We start from the raw sequence: 15,830 nt of genomic DNA, 5'->3' as shown, positions 1-15,830 counted from the left end.
ATAGACAGTATAAAAAAAAATGAAAGCGTTATTTTTAATTATTTTTAGTAACTCAACTATTAATTTTTTTAGTTGTACTTATAGAATGGATCTTCAGTAAAGTACAGTATTATTATAAAAATTAAAAATATACAATATTATTGTACTATTATAATATTCAAATATTGTAAATATATGGGTACAATGAGTATATAACTATAAAAGTATTAAGTATAGTTTATAATTCTCTCTTTATTTCTATTTAAAAAATATGTATTTCTATGTATAACATACATACGTATGTTACCTATATCATAATTGCAAATCGATAGCATGACTAAATATTGATTTGGTGAATAATTCTTGTTTTATGTGTTTTTTTAATTTTTTCTAACTTTTTAGCCATTTTTTTCAATTATTTCATTTTAAAATAATTTATATTTCATAATTAACAATCGGGTTACCTTTGTTAAATTTCTTACAATTTAAGGTACTGTAAGGTTCTATACGGTATAATAATGGTATAATACCGGTATAATAGAGTATTATGCAAAAAATAAATAAAATACCGTATTTTAACATCTCTAGTAATAATTATAGCACATTTTTTATCCGTATTTATTATCCATTATAATTAATTGTAAGGCTTTTGATTACTGGGACTCAAGTCTTTTTTTTCCCTCTGATAACGACGTATGGTTTTCGACGTTTAACTAAAATACAAATTCACTAAGTTATAGCAAAGCCCCAAAACCTGTGTTCTTCAACATCTCTATTACCGCGTCTTCACTGCCTTTATATAATACTGACTCTACTATAGTAGACCTTTCACTATCTTTCTCAATCCAATGTCCAGTTGATTGTTGCATTTTTATTACGTTTATTTTTCCGCAGTGGCTTTCATTCTGATCTTCGGTCTATATCAATAGTGGTCGAATTTTGTTATTTTCCCCTTATGTCGTATAATATTTTATTACGTCCTTTTCTATTCGATTTTCATTTATACCCCCGACCGTTTTTAAATTAATTATGAAGTATAATTAATTAATTCACGTTGTACATGTGTGCGATTGAGTTTTCCATACGACCGTATAGACGACACATTTCTTCTCATGTATTTTTTCGTATGTCCTAGGTTACAATGGCATGCGCAGTATTTTTTGCGGAAGATATTAATTTCAGTAAATTTAAATGCGCAATAAATTAATTGTTTGTGCATAACCGAAAAAAAATTAATGTACTTGTTGTTATGTTAAATGTATTTCAAAATCAATTATCAGTTAAATTATGTACTTTGTCGTATGTATACGTATGTATTCGTAAGACTCGGTGTATCTTAATACTTTAGAAATTTCATTGTAATATATACCGTATGTGTTGCTATGGACAATGATTTTATTTCACCATCCCATACGCAGAATTTTCTATCTTGCAAATCAATGTGAACATTACATTGTTATCTAATTTTCCCTCTTGGTCCTAGGTTTCGATTTTAATTATCAAATAACAGTAATGAGTCATGCTCCATGTACGCTTACACGTTCACAATAATTATTATTTCAGGACATTTAGTTGATTATGTTAAATTAGTTTTTCTTGAAACGAGATATCAGAATGTAATCTCCTCGAAAGTTTGTCGCACAACGTACTGTTGATAGAAGTTTTTGATTTATAATCATTATTTTTGTTTAAGATATTAGGTACGAATGCGAAATCGTGATTATTAATATGAAAATTCTTTCAATTTACCTCTAAATTATTGATAATTGTTTCGATCTGCCCACAACTTCTTTAGTGTTAATTTTAAAAGTAACACAACAGTTTCATAATAATTTTTATATTTCTCCATTATCATATAAAAAGAAAAACTGGGTTCAATAATCAGTTCTGTCACTAGATTTTTTATGTAGATGGGGAAACTTGTATGGGAGGCAAATCTTCAGCTGCATTTATGTATTTTTCTAGTGTTATATAAATAATAAATAACAAACATTTGAAGATAAAATATCAATGGGTGACTGCCTCACTCATCTCTCACTGAAAACGTCTCTGACAATAATAGATCTACTCGGCTAGACTTAAGAAACGAAACATAAAATATGTGGAAAGTATGCAGCTGCGTAGCTCGTTTTTAAATTAATCTATATTTATATATTTGAATATATATTTTACATGAAATATTGATACGATTATCGTCTAATTTTTTTGTGTTGTTTTGATGTTATTTTTGCAGTAGATTTATAGTACTTATCTGTCTCAATAGAAAATACGATTTATAGCTTAAAGGTTCACGCATTGATACATCTAATAATTTCAATTAAATAATATCATCAGAGGCCGATGGATAGTAAAATGTTTAAATTTTTAAATTTTATCAATAAAGCGGATTTTGGAGTAAAATTTCAATTTGAAAATATGGTACATTAACTGTCCGCCCATCGAGTATAAATGTATGGAACATGGAACTTGGGACGATATTTTGTTGCTTAGCCAATCACATGTATGCCTTCTATCGATAACGAACGAATTGGGTACGTACAAACACACGTAATAATATTCATGCTTATAGGTACCACTGTACAACAAAAATCAATATTATTAATTATCGCAGCACACCGCGGTATAATAGTTTAACTATATATGTGTTACATGTTTCGATGCAGCGTTGTTGTCCAAGATGCATATCATGTGCGTTTGTAGCGTTGGTAACATCAAAATATTCCATTTCGACATTATATTTGTTTAATTTTTACTATTATCAATGCCGTGCGTATTGGAGGAACAATGATTTGCAAATATATTTTCATCTGAGATTCTAACAGTGGTTTTAAGAATATTCCTAGTTAAAGTATCTTGAATGTGCCTTCTATTTTTTTAATTTTTATATATAGAGCTTTCAATACTAGACTATAACAGCTCGACAATTAAATACTAAGAGGTTTATTTATTATAAATATAATGCAATATAATATATTGTTTAATGCAAATAAAATGTGTTGTGAAAAACAACATTCGTTGAGGAATGTAATAGATACTACATATTAATAAGAAAAAAAAAACACGTATAAATAGCGTTGGTGACCATTACGGGTTAGCAATAATATTCTAAATCGCCTTAGCGGTGACCATATTTTTAATTGAATATACTGGTTTTATCCTCATCCGTGTCGTAATTATAATAATTTCTGCATGCGTGAATGTGTGTTTGTGTACGTTATACAGTAGTGAACCTAAGTTTCGTGTACGTCGCGTTGACAAACGAGAACACCGATTGATTATTATAGAGGTGATTTTTATTGTCAATGTTTGTGTTCTGTGATATTGTTTTTTGTTCCACGCATGTCTGCGGGCAGCAGAATTAAGGCTTCTGTTTACTTGATGGTGGAAATACGGGAAAGGATCGTTGATCCGGGAATGGAGGGTTCGACCCACGGGAAATGTTCCCTATCTCCTAAAAACTGTTCTAACCACTAAAAACATTCTGTTCACAGTGTTTGATTTTTGATTTAATCGATTGATAACTAATAATATAGTATATTCGTAAGAAGTTGCACTCGTTGAATACATATAGACAAGCATTGCTTGCTGCGGTCTTGAACGCGTCGCTGACGTCATGTTTTGTCCGACGTTTGAAATTGTGCGAATTCCTTAAAGTTCGTTGTTCTTTTAAAATTACAAGACGTATCTGATGCTCTACGATGAGGCATGTCTCTTAGCGTACGTTGTATTTAAAAACGGTATCGTCACATTATAATTGGTTTGCGATTTGCGAGAAAAAGAGGCGCATGTGATCGGTGATCTTTATTTGTTTTGTTATTAAACGTACATTTTCCACTTCACGCTTTGATTATTATTTAAAATTATTATAGTTTTCGAAAATTTGCAAAAAAAAAAAAATAATCTGATCCGATTCACATTTATTTTTAAGTTTAACTTTGAAAATCACGAGCGAGCGTAAAATTAAAACGAGCGGTTGTCGATTCTAACGTCAAGACGTATAATACAGAGGTACGACGAACCTAATACGTTTGTGGAATTCGTTGTGTACGCGGAGGAGATGTGTGGTTGTTTTCGTGACCGCAGATCGAGCATCAGAACCAACATCGAACCATCAATAGAAACATAACTGTTCGTTATCCGAGAAGCGCAATAACGATGATTTTTCGAAAAATATGGTTATTTTCTGAATGCAGTGGTTTTTTTTCTTCGAATAATCCGTTCTATTAATAATGAAACATTCTTTAAGGACCACTAAAACGTAAGTTAAGGAACACGACTACATTATGAATGAAATCTCGCGTTCTATATAGCTTATGTACTTACAGCATTTTTTGAACTCGAACGTGTATTTGTAATTACGAACAGCAACAAAATCAGTTGTATTCATACAATCTAGTATAGTAATCACGAACTACGGAATAATATTTGCTGACACACAGCATTGACCGGTTGACGAGAGTGTCGTATAGAACGTTTTCGGCCCAAACTCGGTATTGGTAAATGTGTTTTACAACATCAACTATAGTTGATTTACCAATAAAATACGGCATAATAATATAATGCAGCTATTGTTATTGTAACGATGAATCGAATTAAATTCGTGTGCATACATTTGTATTGTTGTGAACTGTACGCCTGTTAGGTAAATTCTACGTGTAAAAAATAGCTATTTTCCGCTTGACAATTATTCGCATTAAAAACTGTTTAAAACGGCATTAATAATATAATGTATACACAACTAGAGTTAGATAACAGGTTTTTGATTGTATGCGGATTTGTTCGGATGATCGGTTAACCTGTTTTCTTAATAGAACGTTACTCGTATATTATATATATACGGAATTGCGGACCTAGATAATATAGATTTTGTTTATATCTACACCAGAATGATTATGCGTGCATGTTGCGCGTTTTAGTTTTTTTTTTCTTTTTAAATGTACCGTTTTTATTTTTGTTTTAATACCTATATATAAATTATTTTTATTTTTTAATCACATTTAACAACGCATTTACATTTGTTACTAACAACGTGTACCTTCTTAAGTTTTATTTAAACAATTAAAACTAATCAATATGTTCGGATTTACATAATTCTTAAATATTCACTAAATTATTAATTTTCAATTTTATTTCGTATTTTTGTGCTGCTCTATTGTAGACCGGTCCAAACTTTAAACTATTAGTTACAGTAGTTTGATATTAGAATCGATGTAATTAGCAATTACTATTATGATGACATATTCGCGTATAAATACACTAATATTTTCAGAGATAAAAATTACGAAGTTATAAAAAACGAGATTACCTACTTAACATACTTACATACGCATATACTTTTGTTGCTAGGTATGAAAATCGAATAACCGCGTTACATTGTATTTTATTCTGTATAATGAATGTGAGAAGTGGAAGGGTTGGACAACATTAATATTATATTTTTTTAAATTTATTAAAATTTAATTGCATTTTTTAACGACATTTTTGTTGACAAAAAAATCGTTAATTATTGATAATAAATAAATAGCTATTATTTTATAAGACATATATGAGTCTTAAAGCAGAAGAAAAAAATAAAAATATTTCCTGTTTATTCGAACAAAAAAATTTTTTTTATATTTATAAATAGCAGTTGTACATAATTTAATATGCAATATACAATAAAACATAAATTTAATCAAACGCGCTTTTTTCAATTACAACAATAGCGTGCAGGTAGTTACGTAAACATGTACATTTATAATTATTCGTACACACAAAATATAAGATCTACGAGTTTCTCAGTAGGACCCATTATCTTCATTAGAGAAATAAATAAATAATAGTACAAGATGTTAAATAATAAATGGCCTTAGAAAAAAAATACACGCGTGGGATTTGTTCGGTGACGTGAGCAACTGAGTAATCAACCCGCCATTATAATACATACGTTGCTTCAATAAAACATTAAAACCGAGAATTTCCAATCGTTTAGAATAACTACTATATAAAATGTACAATCATATAACAAAAATTATTGTCTAATTATAACAACTCGTAACTACCGCGGGAAGTATATTTTATCTATTGTATAAACTATTCTAAATACCTATACGAGAACATGCTTTTAGGTTTCGTACGATTTACGGAAAAAAAATAAAAATAAATATTTTTTAATAGTTTTGTTCTTGAACGTACACTGCCACAGTGGCAGAACGTAATATTATAATTTATACCTTATAAAGTATCTAGGAAGTGCTGTGGCGCCGCGAGAAAAGTTTGGGTTATTTATTATTATTTATTAATTTCGAGGTCTGATCGTATACAAGTACATAGTTCTTAAGAACCAAATGTTTTATTTTTCGTCAAATCTGCATCCCGAGTTTTGATTATGATTAATTATTCTTTGGGTGAATCATTCCGCGTCGAGTATTAACTGAAATGACTTTTGAAAAAAAAAAAAAATTAATAATAAATGTAAATGTAATAGGTATAATGATGCAGTCATTGAAGTATACTTAACCAAATCGATTTTTTTATTACCATTGTCATATATTTTTAAATTCACATAAACTTAAAGAAGAGGAAATTAGTTATTGAAAAACACGCTGTAGAACCTATATAATGTATACCGCTGTGTAACCAATGATGTATATAGTTGATGCAGATTTAAGTACGTTTTTTCTAAACCATATATAAATATAAAATAATGTACTTTGTTGTTTCGTCATAAATTGCTTAATCGATATAGACACTACATACATTTCGTTTTTCTGTCACGGTGATTTTGATGTTTTTTGTTGTTGTCGTCGTCGTTAGATAACCAAAAGAGATTCTTCGTTTTAACAAACAATGTAATACGTTAAATAGGTAGCCACTGTTAATATTCTCGAAAACGATGGATACGACAAACAAAAAAATAATAAAAAAGGTATATATGAATAGATGAGAGTGCAGATCCGTTTTGTTATTGTCATCCCTATGTATTGTTTCATATAGTCGTGTTTCGTTCGTTAGGTACTGTATTTATTGTAGAATTAAACGACGGGGGTCGCGCACTATGGCCCGTGTATCCTACAATACCCATGTACAGTAAAATAATTGTAGTATGGCATGTGCACGCATTTACTGAAAAAACAAATTGTTGTACGCAAAAAACAAAAATGTAAATCTAAGTAAACTCCTCAGCACTTAGATTAACGCGTTTACGTGTTAAGTAGTAGATAATGCCACGCCGCCTATATTATGTACACCACGGACTCTGTGCGTTTTTAATATTACCATAACATCGATATTTGACGAAACGCCATGATATGAATGTTTTTAAACGGTATTAACACGTTCAACATGATATTGGTATCGTGGTAAGGTCGATCGGTATTTAGAACAATAATTGATGTTATACCATTATAATTTAATAATTTAATTTTGCCTCTTTGCCTTCCTGACCAGTATACCCCTGCACCGGAATACTGGGACTTTCCCGGTGGGCCACTATATATTTTGCCGATACACTCGTTATAGTGAAAAATATTGTTGTTATTATAAATTTAAAATATATATTGCGACAATGCATTTTGAATTTAATTACAAGTTACTACTTTGATACGGTGCATATATATGCCGACTCGTCAAATAATATAACTCCTTTTATTTCGAAACTATCTCTTTACAAAAGATGGTCTAGAATATCAATAAATATATACATTTATATGCATGGAGTGTTGGGTGGTAGTCAAGGTACTTGAATAACCTGCTGACTCGGGTCAGTCTTCGATAGCCAAACCAATGAATGAAGAAAACTGCATGATGAGGATTTCCAAAGACTTTTCCAGAGGCCGAATATAGTTAGAGAGATTGCCAAACGAAGACTAAGTTGGGCAGGCTATGCTTGGCGCAAACAGGGTACTTAATTCAAACGGACGATTGAAGAAAACCATATGGGAAAAAAATCGATAGGTAGATCTAAGCTGATATTGGAAGATGGTGTGAAGAGAGAAGTTGAAAGGATGGAGTCTGGTACCAACTGGAGAGAAACAACAGAGGACAAGAATAGGTGGCAAAGTTTATCGTTAGCAGTATGGTTTTAATGGCCGTGACTAAGGAAGAAGAAGAAGAGGGGTCACAAGTTGATGGCTCTAAAAGTACCGTTTTATAATTTAGACCTCAATGATCGACGGGTGTAAGATAGGGTTACATTATTATAACCACGTGTACAACCGATGTTAATTGATTACTGTGTCGACGGTGATTACTTTTTCTGTTATGTGGACTACGGGACTAATCTGGTTGGAGCTGGTATATCGAAGATATCGGCAAACAGGTGGATGTTCGTATACGATCGTTGTCGAATAATCATCGGTCGCTGTTCATATCCGTCGTCACCGAAGCGAGTATCCTAGGTTGTGATCCTCATTACCTTCATATTTGCTACTCTAGTTACTATTGCGAAGGTGGTTTACTGCCGCTGGTATTATACTGACTTTCTAATCTTCTATTCTTGTTTTGGAAATGTTCACAGTAAAAAAAGAAAGGTCGAATATGGACAAGAAAGGCTGTCTTTTTCGTTGGCTGCGCTTGGTCTATTTTATATATACATATATACATATCAGTGATACAATTAAAAATTCTGAAGTCCAATTATAGCAAGTAGAATTTTCTGAAATCATGAAAAAACAAATACATTTGAAAATTGATCTAATTGAATCTAATGAATAAAGAACTTGATAAAATTGAGATTATTGTTGAAAGAGATTTTTCGAATAAAAGACGTCGTATCTCCAAAAAATTATTTAATTATGACGACTTAGTCAATAAGTCACTAAGTCAATAGCTGAAATTAATTTGAAAGAGCTCTTTAAAATTAATTTCACTGATTGATGAGTATAGAATTATCACTTTTCAAACTATTATAGACATAATAAGTAATATTAAAAATCAGCTATGGACATTTTTGAAGGTCATTCGATTACATTTTTCCTGGGTCGGTCAGAGCACGGTATAGCACTATCCGCCTTTGGATATAAATTAAATAATACCGCAAAGAACGTAACTTTCGGTATATTGACGATATTTATACAAACCATGATGACTCGTATTACAGGCGTGATATAATATTCATAAATATTGTACATAGTATATATACAAAAATAATAAATAATATTATTATATATATATATATATATATAAATATATATAATATATATAAATATATAGGAATCATAGGCATTCGAAATAATCTTTAAGGTGTATTTTGGATATTTTATAATATGTACGAATAATAATAATAATAGTAATAATTTGTAATTTTAAGCCTATCGATATTATTATATTATTATATATTCAAACCTATCGATACGTCTCGTGTTTCCTATAGCATGTGTTTATATATAGTACTCGTATAATATACGAGTATATAACCAGTATATACGTAGGTAATATATTTATAATATTTACGTATTACCATATATTTATAATAAATATGGAAAATATGCGTTTTGAAGGTAATTTATATTGAAAATACTAGTTTTTAAAATGTATTTTAATTAACATAAGCATAATTTAGAAAAATAATTTTTTCTTTAACACTATCAAAATACAGTTTTTATCAAACATTGAACGTACATTTTACCATAGCAAATTTATACATCTTCTTTTATTATATAAATGTGAAAATGAAAACCTTTGAGGCCTATGCTTCGGAAACTACTGAAACGACTGTTATGATTTTTTTTAAATTGAAAAGCTCATTGCGGAGAAGGTTTATGGCATTTAATCGATTCTCTAACTTAATAAACAAAGGAGTTATCAATTATTATAAATAATACATTTTTACGTAGACTTGGCAACATGGCAAGCATTCTGGGTTTCTACAATCACTTTTAGTATGAAGTTTTAGTTATAGTTTAATATAAAACGCGAGGTATGAGTTTTATTAGTTGTCAGCCTATTTCAATTCAGATATTATGTTGAATTCACCGCTTTCTTTCGTCGTATTTTTTATTTTAATGTGCATGCGTTAGCTAAATTTTTATATGCATCAGACAGAGTTGTCATCTGCACATGCGTATTAGCATTATCAAAATGAAAAATTCGACGAAAGAAAGCGGCTATCACTTACAGTATAAATCACCAAATCGATTACAGTATATCGCAAGGCAGTGTCTTAGGACCCCTTTTATTAATTTTGTATATAAATAACATCTGTAACCTATGTATTGACGGTCAAGTTATAACCTATGCAGATGACACCTGCTTACTTTTTTCCGGAAATTCATGGGAAGACGTTCATCAAAAAACGACTGTTGGAGTAAATACTGTTTTTAAAGAACTAAATAATAATAAGTTGACTTTGAATATAAGGAAAAGTGTTTTCATTGCTTTCTCAATTTATAATACGTACACCGGTTAATGATATTATTATTCACTCTTGTAATAATCGAGATTTAAAGTTTAAATTATGTAATTGCCAAAAAATAAGTAGGGTAATGATAGTTAAATATTCAGGTCTTATTTTTGACTGGAATCTGTGGTGGAAATTTCATATTGAAAATGTGATTATGAGATTAAGATCTGCTATTTGCAAATTCTCCAAACTTAATAAACTTTTACCTACTGAAACAATGTATACTGTATATAAGCACTCTATAAGTCGATTTTCCAATACGGTCCTTTAGTATGGGATGGGTGTTCTGATAATGCTATAAAACCACTTGTGATTCAACAAAATCATGCAGTAAGATTATGTCTAAGGAAAAAAGAGCTCTATGGCTCGACTTCTATAAACTATAAACAATTTAGAGTTCTTCCAGTTGGGTATTTATATAGGCAGTTCTTCATTTTATTTAAAGCAGGTAAAATTACTACAAAAAACGTCAATAAACGGGAACGTTTTGCAAGTTAGTTACACAAAAATAAATATAGGTAATAAGTTCGTAGATTATTTAGGTTCAATTAATTTTAATGCTATGCCACTTGAGCTGAAAAAAAATATTGTAAATAATGTATATAAAAAAATTATGAATTTAAGAAAAGAACTATTGTAAACTGGTTGTTGTTTAATCTTTAACTGTATATGTGGAAATACGTTATATAAATATTGTAATTTTTATATATTTTATAGATTTTATTGTGTACTAATAATTCATTTACCTCGCCATAAGCTCTACTTGAAGGGGTAAATTAAATAACTAATATATTTATTGTAACTATATTATTTATTCAATAAAAATGTAGTAATCTGATAAAATATCGTAGACACTATTGTCATTATCATTATTATTATTATCTGTAGCGCGACGGACGCACGCGTCGCGGCGCTTACCTGAAAAGCAGTCGTTGTACCTTCGCCGTAGTCGCTGTGCCGTGCCGTCCCGAGTGTTTACCAAATCGGTGTATATTGTTTTATAAAATAAATAAAATAATAATGCTGAGCCGTTGATTTATATTTCGTGATACCTACGTTAGGCCGACCGGCCAGAATATATACATTTCTACAAAAATATATATATATATATATTTATATATCTGATTTACTCAATTTTTCTCGGGTTGGATTTTAATTATTTTTGTTAATTGTTCTTATTATTTTAAAGTACAATAATTTATAATTATATTTTAATTAAGTTACAATCGGTAAAAAACATTTTTGGTTAACTTATCTTTTGTTAACACAAATAGATTCGATGGTTCCCAATACGTGCATCCAATATATAAATGCCTATAGGACAAACATTTCTTCATTAGATTTTTACTGCAAATGTACATTGTTTGGCCATGAGATTTATATGTGGTCATCGTGAAAGCCAAACGAATAGGATAGGAAATTAAGGCTTTTTTAATTTTAATGGAAGTGATTCTGACGGTATCTATGAAATACGGGGCAATAGAGATTTCTTCTTTAAACTTTCCACTTAAAATGGTTGTCTTAAGAACATTTCTGGTAATATTTTAGATGACCTTTTTTTCCATTTATAATAACGTGGAGCATCGGAATTCCATAATGTTTGTGCAAACAGACCGAAAATATCAGTTTTTTGACCAAATTTGAAAAATTTAATTAGTGTCGTTTTTGGTGGTTTAAGTGCTCGTCGGAGAATATTTGATGAATGAAATATACGCGTTTTAAGTTGTACTGTAAGGTTATGTACTGTTCACGCGCTATCATTATTTTAGCGACAACATTATAACGCGATATTACTGTCGCAGACGTTTATCACGCTGTTCTCGAGATACTTGTACACGTTTGTCTCTCTCTTGTCCTGATTTTTAAAACTGTTTATTGACGTGATTTGATTGGCCGATTGAAGTTTTTTTTTAACACGTTTGCGTCGTGCCTCTTTGGTACTCGTCATTTGTATATATATTTATAGATTGTAAATAAAAAAGTAAGTTTAAGATTAATAATTTAACTATAATATTTTGTTTTATTTTATAAATGTATATCATACCATTTGTACATAATGATAATCACGCAGTTATAAAAAAAAAAAAGAAAAAGAAATTGTAATCGAAAGTATTTAGTTAAATTAGTATTGTCAATACCAAAATATTATATTTGAGATACTTCAATGAATCTTGATAGGTAGTTCAAGTATTTCAAGTACCTATAGTACTATATTTGTTATTGTTAGTGTACGCGGATACTCGAATTCCTAGTTTTGAACATTTTCGATGTTTGTATGGCGATTGTTTTGCATTAATATAATATCAAATACAAGTAATGTCAACAACGCATCGTGATGAGAAAGAAGGTCTCCGAGTGTATAGTTATACGCTTTAGCACCAATAAAATGTGACGGTCGAGGATGACGGAAAAAAAAAGATTTACAATCGATCGAAGACTGTGCGGTGTATACGCATGACCATCCTGGGATATTCCCGATTTAGACAACTCTATTGCTAGCGTTAAAGTCTCCCGGGTTTTGCTACGTGATCACAACAATACGATGTGTTTCAAACGAATCGACGTGGTTCCGGCAGTTGATTGTTGCACCGCAGACTTATAATTTGAGTGACCACATTTTAAACAAACGTATTCTGGAAATATTTTAAATTATTTCTTGTAGTACTATTGCAGCCATATAGTTGAAATAAAATAATTTATTACGTTTAACATCAAAATATAGTTAGTTCGATAAATTAAGTGGTCAACTCATTGAAATTAAAACTGGGTTGGGGCACTTTTTTGGAGTATAGTACTCTTAAACGTATTTTAAAATATCAATACTATGAATGTAAATTTGTAAATAATCTGTCGAGTAGTTTTTAAAGTTCATTAAATTATTAATTATAATGCATGTTACATACGGAATAAATAATATATTACTTATATATCAGGTATATAAACGTATCATTGGGATTAATTTATTCGTTTGTGTTGCAGAAATCTTGATCCAATGTATTCTGTTCAAAGAAAGAAACATATTCGGCGGCCGAATATTGTGTAGCTACATGGCTCTTCAAATGGTTGACTCTTAGTGAGGGTGATGGACATGTGTTGCTGCCTGATCACCATCAAAGAAAACTACTCTCCACTCTGTATTCTCTTTAAAGATTATATTACGTTTCATTTTTGTATTTGTAAGTATATTAATGAACAATATAGCATTTATTTATTGTACTAATAGTGCTCCTTAGGAATGTTTATGAGTCTAGTAAAAAAAAAGTATAAATATATTTAAAATTAATATTTATTGCATTATACTGCATTTCAGTTTTAAAAAAATTGTTTCCATATAACAGAACTGTGAAACAATGATTTACGATGACTTTTTGTTTCATAGTTGATCATTAAAAATAACGATGAATACGAACCAAAAGAATTGAGATGAATTTAAGAAGTAAAAAATAACAATGTATATCAAATAATTTTAAATGTGTATCAAATAATTTTCTTTAGATTTTAATTTTACGTTTAAGAAAATTAGTTTTATCGTTTTATTTTCATAATATTCAATGCGACATGGAAAATTAACATTTTATTTTTCGGTTTTAGATGAACGTTAAAAAAATAATGAAATGGGAAAATTTTAATACAGCGTTTATTTGTAGCAATTCATATACTCTTTACAATTATACGAATAATTATCGAAACTGTATCAAAAATAAGAGCGTGACGTAGCCATTAACCTGCGAACAACGTATTAGTTGTTATATGTTATAGTCGATAAAAAGGAATTTGGTATAAATACTAAGTATATTATTTACAAGCATTTTTATTAAAACTAATTATTTACATGTATTTAATTTATCATTGTTGCTGTAATAAACGATAAATGTGTGTAGATATCAACAATTTATTTTTAAAAAAAGATTATTTGTAATTAAAAGACGAACTTAACCTAACATAATCTACTCTTACAGTATATTATACTCATTGATTTAGAGAGCTCTACATTTTTAGCTGGATTCCTTTGGATCGAATCTTAAAACTTTTTAATTTTTATGAATTTTTATGATCACGGTTGTTTATAAAATAAATACTGTATTCATTATTGATCAACATTTGCTCCGCTATTTCATTACTTCGAGAAAATTCCTAGTTGATTGTTAACAAATTTTATTACAAATAGATAACATTTTATAATATTAATTATGGTAATAATTTATGTTGCTTAATTTATAGTTTAAAGCTACTAATACACGAGAAATCACTGACAGCTCAAGGTCTCGAAACATTTTTTATTTTTTATAATTATTTTTAGTTTTATAACATAGCGGATACAAATAGCATTGGTCACTTTAAATGTATCAAGGGTATAAAGGCAATGGAAATAGTAAAAAGAGCTTTTAGTAAGTATTTTTGACGTATGTTTTGCAGTTTTTCTGTAAAAATGACTTTTAAATAAATTACAAATTCAAATGAATAAATGCATATTCTTTTTAAATAAATCTGAGAATAATTAAAAAGGTTTCGTTCAGTATATTTGAGTTTAAAACTATAGTTGATGATTTAAAACGACTTATTAAAATAAGCATATTCATATATGACCTTTGGAGAATTGGTATTAAAAAGTACAAATCGGTGCATGCATATATTGGAAGGCTAACAAATTTCAAATGTTTTTACAAGTGTGTACCTATATTAAGATATCTTTACTATGTAATAAAATACTCTATTCATTCCAAAATGATCCAATCGGTAAAAAAAATGTAATACAGTTTCATACATTTTTCTTAAATCATACGATAAAGTAATTTTATAAATTAGTTATTTTGGGCGTTAATTTAAAAATAATGACCTTTTTAAACTAAAACCAAATATTTTAATGTATTTTTACAAAAAAAAAAAAGTCTTAGAAAATATGACAATTTTAAAACATTATGAAAAACTCAAAAAAATTGGAAATCTTTTGAAAATTATACCAATTATAGTGAACAGTAATATAAGTATTCAATGAAAATTTATTCTGGTCTCTGAAGTTATTTATCAAGTTACGGTGAAAACTAAAATTTGATTTTGAAGAAAACCGGTGTGTTGTACATTTTTAAATAAATTGTTTGTTGTTTTTCGCAATTATTGAAAAAAATATTAAGAAGTCCGTAAAATAACGCGCTTAGTGTACCATCAACTAGACAAAACAATATACATCAAGACACTGTACGGTGTACATAATTAAATAAATTATTAGTATTTTATACGAATTAAAGCATTCAAATAACACGTATATTTGTATAATCGCTGATCCGTCTAAATATTATATCTTGTGGTATTTTTAATGGAATTAAAACGGAACAAAATTAAACGAATAATTAATAGTTATGAACAAATATTTTGTATCCGACTAACCACATTTGAATAATATCTAAGTGTAAGTCCTAGTATCTTAACAAATGAACCGTGTTTCCAAAGTTTGTCGTGAAAACTCGTTGAC

The sequence above is a fragment of the Sipha flava genome, unplaced genomic scaffold (assembly GCF_003268045.1).
Source record: "Sipha flava isolate LNK unplaced genomic scaffold, YSA_version1 100_pilon_pilon, whole genome shotgun sequence".
Classification (NCBI taxonomy): Eukaryota; Metazoa; Arthropoda; class Insecta; order Hemiptera; family Aphididae; genus Sipha; species Sipha flava.
The sequence above is the reverse complement of the archived record's forward strand: the minus strand, read 5'-3'. Positions refer to the sequence as shown.